General features: G+C 44.9%; 1 long non-coding RNA gene across 1 annotated transcript; it reads right to left on the bottom strand.

The window, feature by feature from the left end:
- Positions 1-7641: 7641 nt before the first annotated feature.
- On the bottom strand, positions 7642-24189 carry LOC129525772 (uncharacterized). The gene is made up of 3 exons (XR_008670241.2): positions 24094-24189; positions 23834-23956; positions 7642-7772 (listed from the first exon to the last, which is right to left on the bottom strand). It is a non-coding gene; the product is annotated as an uncharacterized lncRNA (long non-coding RNA).
- Positions 24190-24424: the final 235 nt, after the last annotated feature.

Genomic DNA, 24424 nt, shown 5'->3' with positions numbered 1-24424 from the left:
AGTAAAAGAAGTCAATCTGAAAAGGCTACGTGCTGTATGATTCCGACTATGTGACACTCTGGAGAAGGTAAAATTATGGAGATAGTAAAACATTCGGTGGCTGCCAGAGGTTGCAGGGGAGGGAAAGATGGATGAGCAGAACACAGAAAGCTTTTAGGGCAGTGAAAGTACTCTGTATGATAATAGAATGGCAGATACACATCATTATACACTTGTGAAAACCCATAGGATGTGCAACACCAAGAGTGAACCCTAATGTGAACTATGGACTGTGGGTGATACTGATGTGTCAGTGTAGGGGAAGTGATTGTAACAAATGGACCGCTCTGGTGTAGAATATTGATGGTGCCTCTGTGGATACAGAGGGTACATGGGACCCATCTGTACTTTCTGCTCAATTTTGCTGGGAACCCAAAACTGCCCTAAAAAATAAAGCCTATTAATTTAGAAGGAGGAGGAGGAGGAGGAGGAGGAGGAGGAGGAGGAGGAGGAGGAGGAAAGAAGGAGGAAAGAAGGAAGAAAGAAGAAAGGAAGAAGAAAAGAAAGAAGAAAGAGGAGAGGAGGAGGAGGAGGAAGGGGAATGGGAAGGGGAAGTGGGAGGAGAAAGAGAAGGGGAGGAGGGGGAGAAGGAAGAAGAAGAAGGAGAAGGAGAGGAAGACGAAGAAGGAGGAGGAGGAGGAGAAAAGAGGAGGAGGGGTAAGGGGAGGAGGAGGAAGAGGGGGAGGAGGAAGAGGGGGAGGAGGAGAGGAAGGAGGAGAGGAAGGAGGAGGGGAAGGAGGGGAAAAGGGAGTGGAGCAGGAAGAAGAACAAAAATCACAATTTATTGCAGATTTCAAAAATCTCAACACAGCCTTCAGGGTCAGCCACGTCTGAATTTAAATGAGGCTCTCCCCGACACTTTGTCTCCATGAATCTTTATTAGAAGAAAGGGAAGGGGGCCTACACTAACACTTTGCATTTCTGTTGCATGGATTCACCATAATGTAGATGGGATTCTGGGTACGGTGGCTGGATTCTGCAGGCATCAGTCAATACCTACAATATTGGAGTCACCAGGTGAAAGCACTCACACCCTGGCCCATTCATGGTCAGCCCTAGTTTTGAACTCACTCAGCAACGACCTGCTCTAACCTGCCTACCTGCCCAAATCTAAACTGCTGGATAAATCGCTTTGCTAAAAAATTCTCATAGTTGAGCAATTTGACCATTAAAGGTCTCTGATCTATGTGTTCTTGAAAGAATTTTTTTAAAAGAGCTTTTTCATGTATCTACTATATTATTCAACTGTATGAATATATTTTCACAATAATGTTAGGCCATTATTTTAAACATGTATGCCTTTTTTCTGGTCTGACCAACATCATGGAAGGAATATAAGGGTTTAACTATATGGCAATCACTAGAATTATGAAAATGTTAGTCATGCTCTAATTAAGATGGATATAATCTTCAATAGTATAAGATCTGTAAACAAATTTCAAGATCTATCACTTTGATAACTGTGGTTACTTATTTATTCTGTGTTCATACTTTATGAAATTTTGAAAAGACTTCAAATTATGTCAACGAGTGATCATTAAAAACAAGAAAGCTTTCTGTAGCTTAGATTACTAGGATTTTACGGTCAATTTATATGAAGTTACATTATGCAGAAGATGAAAATGTTTTGAGACTGTTTATCTGTAACAGATTGCTTTATAATAACTATTTCTAAAGGAGAGTAAGCTTCATAAATCACAGCAAGCATGTGATATAACACAAATCAAAGGAAAACAGAAATAAGAATACTAGCATTTCGTTCCAGCTCTTAACGACTCTTTGACCTCTGGCAAGGCAATTAATATTTTTGAACCTCAGTTTTCTTATCTGTAAATAATAGTGTCTGTCTGGTTTCCAAACTCTGAGGATGAAATGAGACAATATTAATAAAACCCTCAACAAGTATAAAGCATTTTATATGGGTAGAGTATTATTATAATTAATGCAGGAAAATACCTAAGCTGTGTGAACAAATATGAACTTAGCCTTTGGATGAATCCTGAGTGGCTAACGGAGCCCAACTTTAAGACTGAGCCCAGCGTCCATTTGCTGGCTAGAGGCCACACACGTGTTCTAGTGTGACAGGGCTGATGACAGTTCTGCTGAGTTTCATGGCCTTTCATGATCACTCATTTTTATCTCCTGAGTTACCCTACAATTTTTTTTTATCTTTGGGACTTTCAGAGCTCAGATGAACCAACCAACCAGAGTTCACCTGCCTTGGCCGATCAGGGCTCAACTGTATCAACCAATCAGGGCTCAAATGCATCAACCAATCAGAACTAAGCAAGTTTCAATTCTTCATTTGCATAAACAGATCTGATTGGGAACCTGGGCAGGACATTTCGCTTTAAAACCTGAGCCTTCCTTTTTTTCTTTGCAACACACCTTCATTTTATAGGAAAGACTCCATCTCCCCAGTTTGCAAACTATTCACTGGAATAAAGTCTCTTTCCTCCAAATTCCTTTTCAGAGAACTTTTGTTCACAGCTGTTTAGCAAACCAATTCATTTTCTTTCTGGGCTTCACTGCATCTCAGTGGTGCCTTGTTGCCCTTCTAGCCGATGGAATGTGAGCAAACAGACACAGACACTTCCAGGTGAGGTTGACAAAGCTTCCAGGAGATCTTCCAAATTGGCTGTGCCCTGCCACCACCAAGATGTGGAGAGTCAAGGGAGCACTGCCATTCAAGAAGATAAGGAGCCACTGGACTCTGGGAGCCAGTCCTTGAGGACAGCTGTCCAGGAGGGCTGCCCAACCAGCCACCTTCGCAGCACTTCCATGAACAAAAAGTACACATCGACTGTGTCCAGCCACCGAGGTTCTGGGCTGTTCTATCCTAACACAAGCAATGTGAATTCTATATTATACACAAATTGCATAATTAAAACATTTTTAACTTTCCTTTGTCAAGAAGAAAATAAGCTGCAAGTATCTGGTCTTTATATTTTACATATGTGATTTTTTTAAAAGACCATAAAAATAGAAATTCCTGGCCAGATGTGGTGGCTTATGCCTGTAATCCCAGCACTTTAGGAGGCTGAGGAGGGTGGATCACCTGAGGTCAGGAGTTCGAAACCAGCCTGGCCAACATGGTGAAACCCCGTCTCTACTAAAAATACAAAAATTAGTTGGGCGTGGTGGCAGGCGCCTGTAGTCCCAGCTACTTGGGAGGCTGAGGCAGGAGAATCGCTTGAACCTGGGAGGCGGAGGTTGCAGTGGGCCGAGACTGTGCCACTGCCTGGATGACAGAGTGAGACTCTGTCTAAAAAAGAAAGAAAGAAAGAAAGAAGAAATTCCCCATGGGCATTGTAATTTAGATTCTGAGAAGGAGACAGACAAAAAAAGAGTTCATTTACCTTTGCTATTTGTAAATCTCTTTTCATTTATGGGTTGTTTTTCCCAATGGAGTAGCTGAGAATGCATTTTTTTTTTTTTTTTTTTTTTTTGCTTATGATCTAAAATCTTAGAAATGTAAACTACTTAGTAAACTCAGCCAATGCTTGTAATTCTGACACTCAATTCTTACTTCGTAATTTTGAAATTACTTGAGTGCTCAAAGATTGCGGCTAGTTAGTTAGTTGGTTGAAGAGTTGGGTGGTTGTATTCAGATTGGCCCGGTAATTGTCTACATATCAGACGAACTCTGTGCTCATATTTTCATAGCTAAAAACAGGGATTGGAGCAAATCTTATCTGTTGAATGCTCTGGCCAACCACTGAGATGTCTGTGTGTGTGTGTGTGCATGTGTGTGTGTTGTGTGAACAAGAGAGTTAATGGAATCCACTCCTAGTTTCCATTTCAAACAGGGTGAGAACATCTGACCTTATTTGATAAATAATGGCACCTTTAAACATTTCTATTATCGACTGTCTGCAGTAACAAAGGGAATACTGTTAGAAATGTTTAAATAGTTTAGAGCGATAAATATAATATGCACCTACAAATGTGCAGATAAATAAGGTTTTAACTAAAAAATTTCTATCATGACTTTGAAAAGAAATGAAACAGCCTGTACTAGAAATCTCCCAATTCAATTAAATATTTTATTATTAACGGAAAGCCCATGCTGGGAGTGTGAGAATGGGTATTATTTGAGTATGAAAGTTCATAGACATTTTGGATGTCCAATTTCCCTTTCGGTGTAAGGGCAGGCATTAAGAAACTGGATCCTCACTGAGCAATGATGGTTGAAGAGGGGAACCTGTGCCAGGTTACGCCAATAATTGCCAGCCCCCCAGGATTCTAGCTCAGAAATTTTTGTATGTTCTCAGGAGACAAAAATGAGTGATCATCAAAGGCAGTCGAACTCAGCAGGACTGTCATAAGCCTGAAGTTACAACTTAGACATGCAATAGAAAATATCATCGGTACCTCTCCAGTGCATCGCCTGTAGTAATTAAAAACTTGATCCCTGCTGTTTTATCATCTCATTAGCAATGGGGGCACACGACTTTTATCCTTGTTTGTCAGGAATCAAACATACCAGAGGAACTCTGATTATAAATTGATGAAAGTAAAGTTAAACTTTTAAATAAGAGAAGTGACTGTTCACAATGTTTTTTTTAAAGCTGATTAAAGGGATCTAGTTTTTTCTCTTAAGAGTAATCTCTCTGTCCAGCCTAGAATTGTAGAGGTCATCTCCAGGATTGCTACATGTGACACATTTTATAAAGGGGGTTTGCTTTGTAAGCCGTTCTGATTTAAAATAAATATCAGCTCTGAAAAACTTCCTGAAAGCACAGATGCAAAGAGTGTCATCCTTTTCAAGCCTTTTGATGAAGTTGAAACACCTTCTATCCCTCTCAGTTATGTGTATTATAACGCCTTTTATTCAGGGCAACTGACTGGCCTCATCGTTTAAAAGCCCAGGCAAGCTTTCTGCTTGTTTTAATAACTTGTTTTTCACAGAGGACAGGTGAAGGACCTGGGGACCCTTTTATGCAGCTAATTTCTCCAACATTTGCCTCCAAAATGGAAGTTTTTCATCCTAACCTACATTGTTTCCTTTGGGTCCAAAAAAAAAAAAAACCCCAAACAGGTAGAGCTGTATTTCTCTATGGTACTCGAATTCTAATCTACACTGTAGAACAATTGGGAGGTTCAGATTTGAAGACAGAACAGCTTACTGTACCTTTCATCTTATGTTAAATGCCCTTCACCCATAATTAACAAATTGCCTATGCATTTAAAGCATACTGCCGGAGAGACTTCTAAGAACCGTGTTCTCTGGCAGGTGCTAGGATATCGAGAAATAAAATAGAGCTCCGGTTCACCTGCAACTTTAAAACTTTCTTCTCATCCTGCCAAGTTGCTTGAGGAATCATAGTCCAAACAACTTAAGGAGTTAAAGATAAATAAAAGCGAGATATTCTTAACCTCAGGACTAATGTCATTTTGGGTCAGACGGTGCTGTGTGGTGGGGGCCGTCCTGTGCACTGCGGGACGGTGAGCAGCCTCCCTGGCCTCCACCTACCAGGTGCCTGTGGCCCCCCACCTCCAGTGTGACAACCAAAAATGTCTCCAGACATGGCGAAATGGCACCGGGAGTCAAAACTGTCCCCAGCTGAGAATGACTAGAACAATGTGTATATAGCATATTACATGTGTGTGACACACACGTGATTGTGAACACGGAAGCCATCCTGAAAACCAACGTGCTTTCTGATATCATCAAAAGTCATTGCCTCTCCTAGGTCAAGGAGAAGAACACGGGAGAAATGGCAACTTATTTTCTCGTTATACTCTTTTGTACCTTCTAAATCCTGTGGCCTGTGTGGATATTACCCATCCCAAGCAAACACCCAAACAAATGAACACATAATTCAAGCCAGGAGTTCCCACTGAGGTCAATAAGTAGAGAGCTAAATTAATAAGTAAACCAAGTGCATGAATGGGTAAGTCAAGATACTATGCCGAGGCATCCTACAGATGAATGAACTAATTGAACCTGATGGCCCAGTATAGAACTCATCAGAATTATTCTGTAATAGTGAAATGAAAGTGTATGCTTATATACAGTGACTTAGATAGGTGTTTCTGATTTTATTATTATCAGCAACACCAATAAAGAACTATTCTCTCATTCCTTCCAGAAAATGAAAGGTTTCTCAGCCTTCAAAAGCCCTGCAAAGTCACTTAAGACTTTTAAGCCTCAAGACTTCCTTGAAGGAGAAGGGTTTGCCTCATTGTACGGGTTTGTGTTTATAATGCCAACATTTGCTCTGATGAGCAAAAAGAACTCTTCTCATGGGGCAGCTGCCCCCATGCCCCAGTGAGGGTGAGGCCAGTGTCCTGTCCCAGGTAGAAAGCAGGTCCTGGCTGCCCCATCAGGGGCATCACAGAATGCCTGGAAGCTTTCAAAAAGCTGCCACCAAACTGGAGGTCACGATGTAAGTGAAATAAGCCAGGCACAGAAAGACAAATATCACTTATTCTCTCTCATGTGTGGGAGCTAAAAGAAGTGGATCCATGGAGGTAGAGAATAGAATGATAGATACCAGAGTGGGGAGTGTGTGTGTGTTCGGGGGCGGTGGGGAGATGAAGAGAGGTTGGGTAATGGGTATAACACCCATTCGATATTGGATGGGTATTGGATGCATATTAGGTTAGTTATTGTATCCATTACTAATGGGTACAGTACTCACTGGGAATTGGTATGGGTACAATTACCCAACAGTTAGAAGGAATAAGTTCTCATGTTTGATGGTACAATACGGTAACCATAGTTGGCAGCAATGTATTGTACATTTCAGGATACCTAGAAGAGAGGACTTTTAACATTCACAGTACGTAGAAATGATAAGTGCTCAAGGGGATGTGCAGCCTAAAACCCTGACTTGATCATTACACATTCCGTGCATGTCGCAAACTACCACAGGTACCCCATCAGTATGTGCACATATTAGTATTCAAAAAAAAGTCATAACTGTTCCTGCTATCCCTCCCCGTCTTAAAAGCTGCCTAGTGTGAACACCATCCTGCGGTCATGGGCGGGCCTGGCTCTGGATCAGACGCGGAGAGCCAGCCTGGTGTTGTAGGAAGAGCTGTGAACTAGGAGCCCGGAGACTTGGCTCTGTCACCAGCGGAGGGCGATCTTGGTAAGAAGGTTCATTTCCTAGGGCCACGTGGATTCATCTCTAAAGCAGAGACAAGCAGGAAATTCTACACGTGCCATCCAAGGTCCAAAGTGCTACATCCCTTCCTCTTTCCTTTTAATAGGTGCTCAATAAATCTTCATTTAAATGAACGGAAAAATGAATGAATGAATGAATGAATGAATGAATGAGTCCATTGTCATCAACTTTTTAAAAATAATTGCAACTTTTACTTAAAATTCAGGGGGTCCACGTGCATGTTTGTTTCATGGGTCTATTGGGTGATCCTGAGGTTTGGGGTACAGTTGATCCCTTCACCGAGGCAGTGAGCACAGCTCCCAACAGGTGGTTTTTTCAACCCTCGCCCCCTCCCCTCCCCGGTAGTCTCCAGCACCTACTGCTTCCATCTTTATGTCCCCGAGTGCCCAGTGTTTAGCTCCCACTGATAGGTGGGAACATATGGCATTTAGTTTTCTGCTCCTGCATTAATTATCTTAGGATAATGGCCACCAGCTGCATCCATGTTGCTGCAAAAGACATGATCTTGCTCTTTTATAGGACAGTGTAGTATTCCTTAAGGTGTCTTCTTAAAAGAAGATTTCAATAACCAGAAAAAAAAGTGTCTTCTTCCTAAAGCTAAATTGAAAAATACCTAATTAAGTCAATAACATGACTTAAAATTCATTATCATACTGAAAACACTTTATCGCACAGGAAGTGCCTTTTTCATTTTTGTAAGGCCATCTTTCAGAATATAGCCTTTCACCTCAATGATTTATGGATATGCAGTATTAGAGTCTCATCAAAATCACGGGTAACATGAGGATTAGAAATGTCAGATGTTAGGAATAACAGAATCAGAATCAAAATATTCTGAGAGTCCATAAAACTTAACAGAGAATTGCAGTCAGCTCTGCTTTAACGCGACATGTGCGCACCTGAGAATGTCGGTGCTATGCAAAATCATGCAACGCAAATCACAGGGCTGGTAAGAAAAGCGGGATTGGGGCACAGCGCTCAAAAGCACGTCAGTGACACATTTGAGAAAAAGACGGAAAGCTAATAAAAATTCCAGCGTGGTTTTACACGTGTTAAGTGGTTAAGAAATAACATAAATACCACCATGAATATGGCTCTTCACCCAGAGGGAACCCCAAAGATTGCTCACGGGAGTGGGTACTGGAAGGACTATAGTCCATGGGTTATTGTGAAGTGGTGGAAATGGCATTATCTGCAATTGGAAGAACCGAGTATCGGCAGGTGTGGATGGAGTAGTTCCTAAAATCTCAGTGAACTGAAATCGTTGGTAGATGTTTGAGGCGTGGACATGTGTGGGTTTTGTACATTTCTTTGTTGCTCTGTTCAGCCCATGCAATTTTCTGTATTCAGCTAGTGTTTATCACAGATGAAATTGCCCACGAGCAAATACGACTTTGGGGCCGAGCTCAAATCGTTCCCTACTATCTCAACTGCATTGGAACAAACGTGTATCTTCAAAACAAGAGTTACAGCAGAACTGCGTAATATTCTGCACTTAGGATAAAATAATATTGTTAGAATAATAGGCTGGGCGCAGTGGCTCATTCCTGTAATTCCAGCACTTTGGGAGGCGGAGGCGGGTGGATCACCTGAGGTCAGGAGTTTGAGGCCAGCCTGCCGACATGGCAAAACCCCATCTCTACTAAAAATACAAAAATTAGCCGGGTGTGGTGGTGGGCACCTGTAATCCCAGCTACTCAGAAGGCTGAGGTGGGAGAATAGCTTGAACCCAGGAGGCGGAGGTTGCAGCGAGCCGCGTTCACACCATTGTACTCCAGCCTGAGGGACACAGCAAGACTCCATCTCAATAATAATAATAATAATAATAATAATAATAATAATAATACTGCTAGGTAACATTAGTATCAGGCATCAGGCTTACTCTCTGCTGGGCACACTGCCCAGCACTGACATACATTAAACCTTCTTCATCCTCACTCCCTCTGTGAGACAGGCATGGTTATCATGATATCATTTCATCACGGGGAAAATAAGGCACACAGAGGTTGGTGGGATGAGCTGGGAGGTGACACAGGGAGTTTTTCCACAGAATCGTCACTCCACTGCGGATAGGCAGTGTTGCTTCAGGGACTGTCGTGTATTCCACATGCTTTAGCCATGGGCTGGGACCGTAACAACGAAAAAGCAACGGTGTTCTTAGGCAGCTCTAGCGAAACTTCAACATAAGGAAAACAGGAAGCAATAAGCCCTCTCTCTGTCTCTCAGGACATACCATCCTGGAGTACTCAGTCCTGTTCCGGGCACCACACTGCTAAGGGGAGGGGTATAAATAAATGGGATTTAAGGGGATATAAATAAAACCATGTTCAAAGGAGTGTAAACAAGATGGCGAAGGAATTTAAATTCATGTCAGATGAGACGCTGTGAAGGAACTTAGGATATTTAGAAGAGAAAAATGCAGCCACATGAGAATTTTCTTGAAATGTTTGAAGGGTTAGAACATGTCGAGACTATTAGATGTCCCTGGTGTGTTTGTTTTCCCTTCATGCACCCATGGAGTTGAACAGGATGGGTGTGATAATGGCTAATGCTCACCGAGTGCTGAGTCCCAGGTGCTTTGCATGTAGCACCCAGGTTACTCCTGGCAGGGGCCTTGTGACGTCGCCTCTGATCGTCATCCCCGCTGTACAGATGGATACATGGAGACAACAGAGATAGGAGACTCGCCCATGTCACATGATGTGTTAGTGGCAGAGCAGGGGTTTGAACCCAGGAAGTTTGACCTGAAAAGTTACATTCATCACCCCTAAGCAGAAGAAGGTATAGGGAAGCCAATTTCAATTCGACATAAGGGAGAACTTTCTAGAAATCAGAAGTGCTTTAGGACAGAGCAAGCCACTTCTGAAATTTGTCAATACCTGGTCCGCAGAGCTTTTCAAGCACAGGTTGAATGACCTCTTGATGGGGATACATAAAGGAGATGCAAGAACAAATCAGATAAGATTAGCTTTAAAGGCTCTTTCCAGTGGGTTTCTGTGGTTCTAATAGGGAGTGTTCAATGCATGGTCTAACAGTGTAAATGTAAAAACAAACAAACCCACAGCAGCCACGCCCAGGGACCATGCTGGGTTTGCTAACATCTTCATTACTCAGATATTTCTGCATAGGGTTTTGCAGTCACTGAATCTGAATTTAAAAAAAAGATCAATTTCCATTTTGAGAGATGTAAATTCATTGTGTGGCTCTGTAAATATATAATCTAAAGTGCAGTGAGTATTAAATGTATGTTTACAATATCTTTGCCCTGTGGAATCTTGCAGGTATCAGTTGAAGGACCTTTAAAATAGTCCCTCCCATCTTAAAACAAAGCACTCCCGCCAAGTGATTTCCCTTCAGCCATCGCATAATCGCTTTTCTGCCTTCGCAGTTCACTCCTTGAAGACGCTGTGTAGATTCCCGCCTCGGCTCCCTCTCTCACCAGTCTTCACTCAACCCGCCTCTGTCAGTGAACCTCTGGCTTTCTCCCCACCCATCCTCTCCCGTCACTGAACCCAATGGACAGTCTTTAGTCCCTGTCCTTCCTGGTCACGCTGCCGTATGGGAACCATTCTTCTTTTTAAGGCGCTCGGTTTTTGAGTTTTTGTTTGGCATCACACACTCTTGGTTTTCTTCTCACCTCTCTGGCTACTCATTCCTAGTTTGTTTTGCTGACTCATTTCTTTCACCTATCTGCTAACATTGTCTATCTTCACAGTTCCACCATTTTTATCTTGTTGACTTATTTGACACTCTCCCCATCTCAGTGTTCTTTGAGTGTTCTTCTGTTAACCTTTAAACAACAGGTGCCAAAGGGTCCTCTTTGGTTCTTACTATAGCAAACGGGACGATGTGGTCTCCTTCCACAGCCCCAGACACCAGTCATTGAGGATGACTCTCAACTCATGGACTCATATGACTCTGAGCTCCAAAGTCATGTATCCAGCTGAGAACTGTACATCTTCTCTCAGACATCTCTGGATAACTCAGCAAGTCCAAAAGGGAGCTCTTTCCTTCCCTGCCACCTCCCTCCCCTTTGTTCCTTATCCTGGTCCATCCTAAAATCTGTGAATCATCTCCACTCTTCCCCCAGCCCCTCTACTGACCCAAGCATCTGGTTCTGTTTATTCTATTATCAGACCCAAAGGCCTCTCAAGCTGGTGCACGTTTTCCTTCCTTATCGCCATTGTTCCAGCTACAAATCTCTTCACTTCTTTATTGCCTGTTCTCTGCTTCTCTCTCCAAGGTTATCTTTGCTACCAGATGCACAGACTCTTCACTCCAATCACTTCATACTGACATTTTTTTCGGTCCCTGAAATTTGTTCTTCTCACGTGCATGCCAGCTTTTGCACATATGGCTTCCTTTGTCCGGAATAGTTAAAGTGACTTTTACTTTTTGCTTGGCTAAGTCATGTTTACTCCTCAGGTACCAGTTTAAATGTCATTTCTATGTTAAACTTTCCAACTTCCCTATAACATGCTCTTTTACACATTCCCATCATACCCTATTCTTTCGCCCAATAAAAAGAATTTAATGTTGGACCTTCTTGTTATGCCTGTTTATTCATTTGTATGTCCGCTGCAATTGCTAATTTCATGAGAACAGAGACAGTCTTATGGCTAGCACGCAGTAGGTTCTCAGTAAGTGTTTGTTGGATAAATATGAAAATTGAGATTCTATGCTGTGTTTTCCAGCCAATCAACTTTTGCTTACCATTAGCTATTGTACATGACTTCATGGCTACATATACAGAAGTCACGATATTCAGAGTTTAGGCATGAAACTAGTCCTTCATACATCTTCTCTATGTTTCATAAACTTCATCTCAGACTTGCATGATGTTTTGGTTCATTAGCTTTGCATTTTAGATTTGTTTTTATGGAGCACGTAATAAGACTTCATGGCAGTGAATTTGTTGAGAAGTTGTTGAAAAAGTAATTACATCCCGAAGAGTTTATTTTCTAAAGCCATGAATCAATGGAATTTATTCATAGCTTAACAATGGGGAGATGAACCTATTTATAATTACAAAGGATCTTTCCATTTTAAAGGAAATACTGCACAGCCTTTTACTCAAGAAACATTTTGCATGTATTAAAAAGTCATAAAAATACGGTACTAACAGAAGACAGGTAGACTATTTCGGGAATTTAGTCAATGAACAGTTTCCTTTTAAAATTGAATCATACATAGTGCCCATTCACCTGTGGGGAATGCCAGTTAAATTCTTCAGTAGTGGTGTAGCTTTCTAGGTTAGAGTGGTTTTAGTCGACAAAGAAAATCGAGATATGACTTCCGTGTCACAGGCAGTTGCTGTATTAAAGAGCTCCTTTGTATATGTAATAAAATAGAAGACGTTTTAAGCACTTAGAGAGTTCCACATCTAAGATAGCAGTCCCTGTAAGACTAGATCTAACTTACCCTATTGTAATGGAGCAGAAATACATGAGACATGATTTTGTTTGAAATATTGGATCATTTTCCTTTGATTCTGTGATTTCTAAGCTACCCCCACCCTCCTGTGTGACTTTAATGCAGTCTCCCTTCTGTATCCTGGTGCCTTTCCAAACCAGGCAGGTGTGAGAACAGTTCTGCATGCGTAAGTCAGCTCCCCAAGGAGACCGTTTCAAAGCAAAGTTACTTTCTTGATCCCAGGGAAGATAATATTAAAGAATACAGTGACCAGACCAGGAAATAAAGATACACTGAATTTTGAATCAATTTGCAGACCTAAACATTTGTAAGAAGAAAAAGAAAACATCGAAAGTGAGTAAAATGGGCTATGGGAGAAATTTAAAAGTAGATAAATCCACCGATAAGAGCATACATTTCCTTTGCTCTGCCTTCCAAAGGAGCTTCTGATGCAAAACTTCACGCCGGTCAAGAAAAGGAGGCCAAGAAAAGCTTGTGCTAAAACTCTTACAAGGCTGCCTTTTAAAAGAAACTTTACTGGCCAGGTGTGGTGGCTCATGCTTGTAATCCCAGCACTTTGAGAGGCCAAGGTGGGTGGATCACCTGAGGTCAGGAGTTTGAGACCAGCCTAACATGGTGAAACCCAATCTCTACTAAAAAAAAAAAAAAAAAAAAAAAAAAATTAGCCAGGCGTGGTGGTGCATGCCTGTGATCCCAGCTACTTGGGAGGCTGAGGCAGGAGAACTCGGGTGGCAGAGGTTTCAGTGAGCCAAGATCATGCCATTGCACTTCCAGCCTGGATGACAGAGTGAGACTCCATCTCAAAAAAAGCAAAACCAAAACAAACAATAACAAAAACAAAAAATACTTTACCATATTGCCTCTTTTCATCTGCTAATATAAAAAAGACAAATGATCTCTCTACTGCTCCAAAAATATGTGTGCTTAATACAATCTCTCTCAATGCAAGTGTTTACACTTTCCTATCCAACTGCCTCCCTCTTGTAGAGTCCCATTCTTGACTCAACCGTGAGCATGAAAAGGCGAACGCTCCCCCTGCCCTGAACACAGCATTGACGCAGTTAGGATACAGGCTGAACTGCTCCAAGAGAGAGCATAAAATAGAGGCTGCCCCAAACAAGAGACAAGAAAAACACTTATTTCTATCTCTCCCTATGGGACAGAAGGGCGATCTGGGGTGGGTCCTTGTCTTCTATCCCTGGGCCACCAGCTGCACCAGCTCTTGCCATTCCTGGCCAGGGCTAAAGGGAGAGCTCCAAAATAGAGTTTCTAGCTGGGTGCACGTGTCGAACCTAGGGATAACTGAGGATAAATCCCCTTGGCTGCCCTGCACTCCATGCTTTGGGTGAAGCCCACTCAGCCCCACCCTGACAAATGTGCCTCTCAGGAGGAACAATCGTTTGTCCCCTTCCAGGGCACTACTGGCCAATATCTACCGCTTTTCCAAAGATTTTAGTGTTTGTAATCCTTACTTACAAAATTACAGGTCACATGGCCCAGGCGTCAACTACTAGTGAATATACAGCTATTCATTCATTCATCAAATGTTTACTGACCACTGGAAGGCAGTGAAGGACAGAACACACAGGTAGCTGGAGGAGCAGGGGCCAGGCAGAGGGAGCTGCTTGTAGAGCCTCTGGATGGCGGTGCCTGGAGGGTGGAGGAACAGAGTGGCCTGGAGGAGCAGGTGATGGAGAGAAGGGAAGCAGACGCCCTCAAGAAGGTGGTGGGAGATCAGGGCACTGGGAACCTTGAAGGCCATTGTCAACTCAAAATCCTCTACACTGGTGGCCCTGGGAAGCCTTTGGAAGGTTTGAGCAGAGGTGTGTCTTGATTTATCTTTAAAAAAACATCTCATGTTGCCATGTTGAGAATTAGACTAAAGGTTGCAAAGATGGCAATAGAGAAGCTGGTTAGGATGCAATTGTGAACATCTGGGAGGAGAGATGGTGGCTTGTACCAGGGCAGTAAGCAGCAGCAGGGGAAGGTCACATTCTGGGTCTTTTGAAGGTGGAGCTTATAGGATTTGCTGATTGTTTGGATGTGGGTTTTGAGCAAGAGAGATGAGTCTAAGAGTTTTAGTCCAAGCAACTAACTAGAAGGATAGAATTAACCACCAACTGAATTGGGGGCATTGTAGGAGAAGCATGTTTGGGAGAAAGACCAAAAGTTTGGGTTTGAATATGTTAGATTTTTCTTAGATTTCCAAACAGAAGTGTTAAGGAAATAGTTGAATACGTGGGTCTGGAGTTCAGGGAAGTAGTCCAGCCTGGAGAAGAAAATTTGGGTCTGGAGTTCAGGGAAGTGGTCCAGCCTGGAGAAGGAAATTTGGATGGATTGGGGAGTAGCTCGCATATTGGTGGTAATCCAGGTCTTGACATTGGACATGTCCAGTGAGTGCCCGATGTGGGGCACAACTGTGCTTCCCCTTTGCTGCGAGGTGGGGTCCTGGGTCCAGTTCTGACCAGGCTCACACCGTGGTCAGGTCCTGTTACACTTCCTTTCCCTCTGGCATGGAGCCTGGCCACGTGTCAGCAGTTCTGTTAACCTACATCCCCCCCTCCCCGGGGGCAACATGGGGCAGAACTCCCCCGGAGATCCGTGAGGAGTCTGGAACCTCAGCAAGAAAGGAACCTTGTTTTTTCAGTCATGTTGGGTTTCAGTTGTTTATGATCTCAACTCACCGAGTCTGCCCTGGCTCTGGACATGGGTATGGTTCAGATGCTAGGTATAGTAGTCAAATTATAATGTAGGGAAATGGATAATTAGGGATTTATTTTTGTGATTTCTTTGACATACAGTTTGAGCCAGGAAATATTTTCATTTTCCAAACTGAGATGGAAAGAAGTTAACTGGAAGTTAAGAAAGTTGGTTATGGCTGGGTGCAGTGGCTTACGCCTATAATCCCAACATTTTGGGAGGCCGAAACAGGGGGATTGCTTGACCTCAGGAGTTTGAGACCAACCTGGGCAACGTAGTGAGACCCCATCTCCACAAAAATAAAAAGAAAATTAGCCAGACGTGGTAGTGCACACCTGTAGTCCCAGCTACTCAAAGAGGCTGAGAGAGGAGAATCGCTTGAGCACGGAGATTGAGGCTCCAGTGAACTACCATTGCACCACTGCACTCCAGCCTGGGCAACAGAGCAAGACCCTGTCTCAGTGAACTACCATTGTGCCACTGCACTCCAGCCTGGGCAATAGAGCAAGACCCTGTCTCAAAAAAACAGTTATATATCATGACTATTTCACTAGTAGCACGGAATGGCTTATCCATAAGATCCTTGAAGGTTCGGTGCTGTCTGAGTGCCTGCCTCAGTCTCCCCCAGCTTTGGAAAGCAACTGGCCCCTCTTCTAGTGGCCTGCTTTGAAACACATTCTATTATCTATATCTGTATCTATATATCTACATCTATGTTTACATCTATCTCTATATATCTATATTCATAGATTTTCTTACTAAATGCAGCAATGATGTCAACAGCTCACTTTAACTGAGTGTGTACTATGTGCTGGCCCCGTTCTCTATTTTGCACATTCACAGAAGCCCTGCAAAGAAACTACCACATGCTTTAGAGTTCCCACGTGCTGGAAGAAGGCACCCCAGAGCTGCACCCCCAAACCCCGTGGCAGGCCCTCAGCAGGCGAGGTTTGCCTGGCACCACCACTCCCTCCTCCTAACTTATTTTTGTTTTGTGGTTCTCTCCACAGAGGTAAGCTATTAGAAACATTTATTTCAGCCTACATACATGATGTTTTCTAAAAACCATAACATTCTTCTTTCTAAACTCAATGCTTTGGACAAGCTAACATTCCCTGCCACTGTTCCCCATTGTGTTTTACGGAGGCAGCAGATGTTTGTGACATGCAGATGGGGTCTTGTACTCTCTCTCAATTAGTCCCCACAATAACCCAGGAAGAATGTTATTCTCACCATGGGCCAAGTGGAAGCAGAGGTTCTCAGACTGTGAGCAGCCTGCCCAGAACTCACCAGGGATGACGATGGAGCCAGGACCCGACCTGAGTTAATCCCACTCAAAATATTCAGTAGATTGAATGACGATACTTGCAAAGCAGTGAAAGTCGAGGGTTTCAGAGGCTGTTAACTCAGCGATTCTAGAGCCATCTGGGGATGCTGGTGAGAGGTGACAGCGTGCTGGCAGTCCTCAGAGCCCTCGTTTGCTCTCAGCACCTCCCCTGCCTGGGCTCCCACTTTGGCGGCATTTGAGGAGCCCTTCAGCCCCCCACTGCACTGTGGGAGCCCCTTTCTGGGCTGGCCAAGGCCGGAGCCCACTCCCTCAGCTTGCAGGGAGGTGCGGAGGGAGAGGCGCGAGCGGGAACTGGGGCTGCGTGCCGCGCTTGCGGGCCAGCTGGAGTTCCGGGTGGGCGTGGGCTTGGCGGGCCCCGCACTCGGAGCAGCCGGCCAGCCCTGCTGGCCCCGGGCAGTGAAGGGCTTAGCACCCGGGCCAGCGGCTGTGGAGGGTGTACTGGGTCCCCCAGCAGTGCCAGCCCACCAGCGCTGCTCTCGATTTCTCACCGAGCCTTAGCTGCCTTCCCGCGGGGCAGGGCTGGGGACCTGCAGCCCGCCATGCCTGAGCCTCCCACCCACTCCATGGGCTCCTGTGCGGCCCGAGCCTCCCCGACGAGCACCACCCCCTGCTCCACGGCGCCCAGTCCCATCGACCGCCCAAGGGCTGAGGATATGCGAGCACAAGGCGCAGGACTGGCAGGCAGCTCCACCTGCAGCCCCGGTGCGGGATCCACTAGGTGAAGCCAGCTGGGCTCCTGAGTCTGGTGGGGACGTGGAGAGTCTTTATATCTAGCTCAGGGATTGTAAACACACCAATCAGCACCCTGTGTTTAGCTCAAGGTTTATGAGTGCACCAATCAACACTGTATCTAGCTGCCCTGGTGGGGCCTTGGAGAACCTGTATGTGGAAACTCTGTATCTAACTAATCTGATGGGGACGTGGAGAACCTTTGTATCTAGCTCAGGGATTGTAAACGAACCAATCAGCGCCCTGTTAAAACAGGCCACTCGGCTCTACCAATCAGCAGGAGGTGGGTGGGGCCAGATAAGAGAATAAAAGCAGGCTGCCCTAGCCAGCATTAGCAACCCGCTCGGGTCCCCTTCCACAGTGTGGAAGCTTTGTTCTTTCACTCTTTGCAATAAATCTTGCTACTGCTCACTCTTTGGGTTCACGCTGCTTTTATGAGCTGTAACACTCACCGCAAAGATCTGCAGCTTCACTCCGGAGCCCAGTGAGACCACGAGCCCACCGGGAGGAACGAACAACTCCAGACGCACTGCCTTAAGAGCTGTAACGCTCACCGCGAAGGCCTGCAGCTCCACTCCTGAGCCAGCGAGACCACGAACCCACCAGAAGGAAGAAACTCCGAACACATCTGAACATCAGAAGGGACAGACTGCAGATGTGCCACCTTAAGAGCTGTAACACTCACCGCGAGGGTCCGCGGCTTCATTCTTGAAGTCAGTGAGACCAAGAACCCACCAATTCTGGACACACTGGGACCTCTGGTCACCCTATCTCTGGATCTGAAGTACTTAACACTGACTTGTTATGGCACCAATAGGCAAGGCCAAGCACCCACTTACTTTAGGAAATCACATTTATGGCGTGTTTCCTAAAAGGCAAACGTGTCTTTTTTCCCCAATCTCTGCCTTCGTCATTAAAAGTAAACCAAAGCTGGGCATGGTGGCTCATGCCTGTAATCCCTTCCAGCACGTTGGGAGGCTGAAGCAAGAGGATCACTTGAGGTCAAGAGTTCAAGGCCAACCTGGGTAACATAGTGAGGCCCCATCTCTACAAAAAAAAAAAAAAAGTAGTTGGGTATGGTGGTACCGAAGAACCACTTGAGCCCAGGAGTTGAAGGCTGCAGTAAGCTATGATCAAACCACTGCATTCCACCCTGGACGACACAGTGAGACCCTGTCTCTTAAGAAAATGAAAATAATGAAGTACAAAAAAAAAAAAAAACCAAGGAATGGACACGGAAAAACGGCCTTTCAATATGGCGGGACATTGATAATGGCCTTCAGAAACCTCTGCTGGGCTTCCAGCTCTGGCCTCCTCCGCAGGTCACCACACCCTCCCAACAAACACAGACCTTGCCAGGAGGGACAGCTTGCCCTGCCCCTGCAGCCACAGCAACACAGAGCCAAGGCCTAGCCACAAAGCCCTGCCACTCACTGCCAATTAGTTCTGTTTTCAGTATAAACAGCACTGCCTTAAAGAAAAATACAGCCTCCCAGAGCGCAGAACTGTTTATCCCCCCATTCGCAAACAGGTGAGGGATTGTCCGCTCACTCACTCTGCAGGAAAAGTGGGACACTTGGCTTGCTTTCCTGCAAACTGCATTTTGAGGAAGGCCACCAGGAGCCCTGATGCCGAGTCACAGAACAGGCCTGACTCTACAGAGGCGGAAGGCAGAGAATGAACAGAACAATGATCCTATTCTCTACCCTCTTTCTGGCAGATTTTTTTTTTCCTGTGATGGTTGTTGGAGTCTGTGACAAATAGTCCACAAACACCGCGGATTGGCAGAGCCGCCGCGAAAGGCCTCTGCGCCCAACACAAAGGCATCTGTTACAGGTTGCACCTCCCATCAATGAGCGTCCGACCCTTATGCTGTCTTTGTTTAAAAGGAAAAAAAAGATCCTACTTAAGCAAAAGTAAACCACAGCCTGATACTGTGCCAACTATATTAACCAACTTCTCTTCGCAGCCTTTGAAGTTGGCAGGGGGCAACATGCTTGTGGTGCGAGGAGAGAATGATACTTTAAGCGATTCCTTTTCATCCCTTTAACTTAATGAAAGATTAATGGCCTTGTTATTTTTGTTTCTGCTCTTTTTTTTTTCCTCTTTAATATCCACCCCCACCACCCCTACCACCCCTGCCATTGAAATTGAAAATCCTTCCCGATCGTGGTTTTCTGGATCAGTGGGTTTTGTGAATACAACTCCTGCCCCTTCGTTACCATCCGCAAACTGGGTCAATGACTCCAAGTCCAAAACATCCAGGTGTCTTCAAGGAGGAAGTCCCTGGTGGATGAACAGGTGGGTGGCAGCCCAGGAGAGCTGGATTTTCTTCAAACAAACCCCACCTCCTTTGAGTCAGGCTGGAATGCCTTGGCAGGGATTTATTTATGTTTTTCCTTGAAGATGCAGTGCGGTGTTTTTGGCACCATCTTGGGAGGCGGGCCGTGGACTGATCAGGAGGTGGTCACACGTCACAGGCCCAGTGAATCCTGCTGGCGGGGAGGCAGGAGGGCACCAACACAAAGTTGTTCAGTCAGCAAGAGCCTTCCTCTCCCCCCTCAGCCACTCCATTTTCCAGGCTTGTTCTCCTCCCCGTCTTTCTCTTGCTGCTGAACGCTAACTCCATCCACCAACCGTAGGTGCCAAAAAACATAGGTGTCGTTCCGGATACCAACTCACACTACCCTCCCCACCCATATTCAGCCGATTAGCAAGACCTGTTGGTTCAGTCTCCAAACATATTTCAAGGACAGCCCTTGCTATTCATGCCCTCTTCCACCCAAGCACACACCACCTCACACCTTGCCTGGAGGACATTTGGAGTCAGCATCTTCTTTCTTACTCTGCAGCCAGTGGGACCCCTCTAAAATAAACATCGTGCTACTCTCTTGCTTAAAACCATCTGTGGACCCAGGATTCTCTTAGAGGAAGATGCCAACTCCCTCCTGGGGGCTGGAAAGTCCTGTGTGACCTGGTTCCTGCCCAGCTCTCCTGGGCTCCACACAGTCCTCTGTCTTCCCTGGGCCCCGTGGGGGCTTCAGCATCAATGCCATCCTCACCTCCTCACAGGATGGGCTTCTGTGGTCATCCCAGCCTCAGGAAAGTGCACCCTCTGAGACTCACAGCATCCACACACCATCTACAGCATCCTCCTCACCCTGCCTCCTTGTGCTGGTGTTACCTCTATCCCTTTACCCCTGTTTTATTTTCTTCTAAACATTCATCTTTATTGGAATGTATTTGCGACGGATGGCCCAGCCCCTTCTATGGGAATGCCAGAGCCGTGGAAGCAGTCACGGTAAGTTGGACTTACCTGCCCCCTGGTGACTGATGAGTGCCCTCCTTGTGCCGGGCATGCTGCTGGGTGGTGATCTGGGCCACCTCCCTCTATTCATGGGGAACAAATGGCATTTGCCTTCATGGTGGCCCCAGTATTCAAAGCACCATGTGAAAAGAACAATTCAGTAGCCGAGCCCCATTGAAGACTCCAGAAATGGTCTCAACTATTTGGCCAGCTACATCCAAGAAAAGTGGATGCCCATATGAAGACACCAAGGAGATATTTAGAACATGGCCAGAAGTCCCAAGCTCATTCAGTTGGATAGAGTCGCACATTTAGTTTGTACCTGGCCAGCTTCTGCAAACTCAGAGATTGATTACCAAGTGAAACTCAACACAACAACCTAGAAATTATGTTACCTAGAATGGGGTAGTACCTGGTTACTCACCGGTTCTGCTAATTCAAGAAAAATCTAATGATATCTCATTATGCAAGGCAGTAAGAGGCTGCATTTATTCAAAATTTCTATTGCAGATAAATTCCATAAAACCCGGGAAGGCTCAGCTCCTGGTGAGACCCCCCAGGTGGGGTGGAGCTGATGAGACCCCCCAGGTGGGGTGGAGTATATGCCTCTCTGCACCTTCTCAGATCTGACTTGTACATCCCGTATTTCTTGTGGATCTTCGATAGATAATTGTCTTCCAGAATATTTTAAAACCTCCTCTAGGGCTGAAAATGAGTCTTACTCATAACATAGTAAGAACTTGGTGAGTGCTTGTTTATTCTAAGATCTGTGAAATCCTGTAACTCAGGGTAAGACCCTCCCAGCAGCAGAGGGATAAGCAAAAGGCAGCCAGGCACAGTTGTTTTGCTCCTTCGTGGGCACAAATATTGCTCACGTAATTATAATTTCATGTATGTGATTGAAAGTTTCTGACACATACCATGCTTACCCCAGTTCTAGCTACATCAATGATTCTCACGTTTTGGTCAATTGTATTTTAAAAACTCTTAATTCCAGTGAAAATGTATGGTAGAGAATTATTTGGGTTCTATGATTCTTTAGCTTGGGATTTTCAGACCCATTTTTAGCATTTTATGGCTGACTTTCCTGCCAATCACTAAAATGGAAGAGTATTGGGCTGTGCACACCTGACACAGACTGTCCTAAGAAAGGGCTGTTGTCTCGTTTCCAAGCAAACAACAGCCATGTTGCATAAATGCTTAAACCCTGTAGTTGGAAGAATTTAATGAAGACAGACCCTGATGCACGACATTAAATACATTCCGTTCTTTTAATAACTCAAGTAGATTTCAGATCGGGAATCACAGTCGTCTAATACTATGAAAATTAAACAGAAATTTTCTGCCATTACACCAAGCAGCCTGCTTAATAAATCAGTAATGAAAAAGAATAATTTATTACGGCTTGTGAATTCTGACAGCTCTAAAAAGATGTCCTTCCTCTTCCCCCAGAGGGAGAACGGAATTTTCTTTTTACCTTCAATACACTGGCATTAAGCATAATTTCTCTGTCTGTAGGACTTTACTATTGAAGAGTAGAAGGGATTAGATTTTTACATCACAACCTATTTTAAGCAATTATAATCCACAAGTAATCTTCCTCATTCATCCCCCCTGGGGCGAGGAAGATGTAAGAGACTGTGCTGGGGCCTCAATTTAGATCAGTGTTTGCATTCCTACTCGCTGAATTAGCTGGGATTCTGGAGTGTGGAGCCCATTTATCTCAGACGCTGTGGGAATGTAGGCCTCACTCACAAAAGGAGGTTTTTGCCAATTGAGTGCCATTAGTGCAGTCAAATAACATATGACCCCCATCCTTTGCCCTCAGACATGTCTTTTGGTCTTTGGCCTCCTTGTGCCAGTGCAGGAAGAAACTTCTCGCTTTGTGGGAAGCCATTTGGGAGTTAACGACCTGGCTTTCCTTCAATCCACTTACATTTCTGGTCATTCTCAGCATCAGGGAGTTGTGCACTGGAGTCTGTTCATACAGGCTTTTTTTTTTTTTTTCCAGGAATTTTGTGAGCCAGTTGTAAACACAGAATTATTAAAAATTAAATTACATAAATGTACATTTAAAGAAATTGTATTGGAAATAAAGGTAGAAGAGAACTCAGCTTCAATGCACTCCATGATGACCTGTGCTCCTGAGGCTCACTGCGTGGAGGAAATGCTCGCCGGGGGCTGCGTGCATCTCTTCCCATCTCCGTCTGGTGAGTCATGTTGGTAACTTGACGTTGCCCACGATGGGAGTATTTACACCATGGAAATTGGCAAACATGACAAATCAAGTGTGTTTATTGTATTTATTGTATTCTGGTCATTTTGTTTTCCTGAAGAGTTGATTGTTAAACTTTTACTAGCACACTGCTGGCAAAGGGGGAGGGGATGGATGAGAGCAAAGACATTCCTAGGCTTAAAATTAGCCGTGGGAGGCCAGCACCTGCCTCTGAGAGCCACTAAAAGTCACTTATTTATTTACAATCTCTTTTATTTGTCCAACAGCTATTGTGTCTACAGCACTGGGGACATGGCCATAAGCAAGGCAGATGAGGGCTCTGCTCTTAGAGAGCTGACATTCTCATGGATTAAGCTCAATGGGTCTGATAAATTGACCAACGTGTTAGAGAATAGGGGTCCAGGTTAGATCAGACAGCCAAGGAAGGCCTCCCTGAAGAAAACTTGTTTTATTTCCTTCGTAATGCTTATCAAAATTAAAATATGCTTCTTTCTGTGTCATCCTATTGATGATCTGCTCCCCATGCCCCCAAGCCTTGAGTGTGTGCCCCATGAGGACAGGGACTTGTCTGTCTCACTCTGTATCCACAGCGTCTGCTGAGTCAAAGTGAGAACACGAGGCACGATAGATATTTGTTGAATGCATTAAATGGGACTTGAGCTGACACCTATGAAATGAAAATTACTCCTGGTAAGAGGCAGGATAGGAGAGGCCCAGGCAGTGGGAATGGCACCTAGGAACCTCTGAGGTGGCAGAGGTGGCCACAGCAAAATCGAAAAGGAAGAGTGAGGTTAGACCAAGCACTCCCCCCCAGGGGAATGGTTGGCAGAGCCCACGGTTCTCCTCTTCCTTTCCCGTTCCTTCATCTCTATGTGGTTCATGGGGGAAAAGGCCATCAGCTTTACCTTCCAGTCCAATAGTTCTTTCTTCCGCTGTATCTGATCTGATCTTCAATCCGTCTGAAGCAGGGCAGGCGAACCCCACACTGGGCTTAGCCCGGGAAGGATTTGGCTGTGCTTAGGAGCGAGCTGGTGGTAGGAGGAAGCAGCTTTATGGAGGTGCAGGGTAGCAGCCCCGTGACCACCACACCACAGCAGAGCAGGGCCCACAGGCAGTGCCTGAGAGCAGCAACCCAGGGCAGTTCTGCATCCATATTTATACCTACTTTTAATTCCATCCCAGACAAGGGTGAGCTTATTCAGAAATTTCTAGAAAAAGGGTAGGAACTTCTGGGTCGTTGTCTTGCAAAAGGGGCAGTAACTTCTGGGTGTTGCCATGGCAATGGTAAACTGACATAACACTGGTGGGCGTGTCTTATGGGTGTTCCCATGGCAATGGTAAACTGACATTGCACTGGTGGGCGTGTCTTATGAAGGGCTGCTTTCACCTCCTTCCTGTTTTTCAGCCAGTCTTTAATCTGGTCTGGAGTGCGGACCCTGCCTCCAGAGCTATGCACCGCCTCCTACTTCACATCCGTTGACTGTTTTGTTTCCAAC

The sequence above is a fragment of the Gorilla gorilla genome, chromosome 10 (assembly GCF_029281585.2).
Source record: "Gorilla gorilla gorilla isolate KB3781 chromosome 10, NHGRI_mGorGor1-v2.1_pri, whole genome shotgun sequence".
In the NCBI taxonomy this organism is placed as follows: domain Eukaryota; kingdom Metazoa; phylum Chordata; class Mammalia; order Primates; family Hominidae; genus Gorilla; species Gorilla gorilla.
This window is presented reverse-complemented; position numbering and strand designations above follow the sequence as displayed.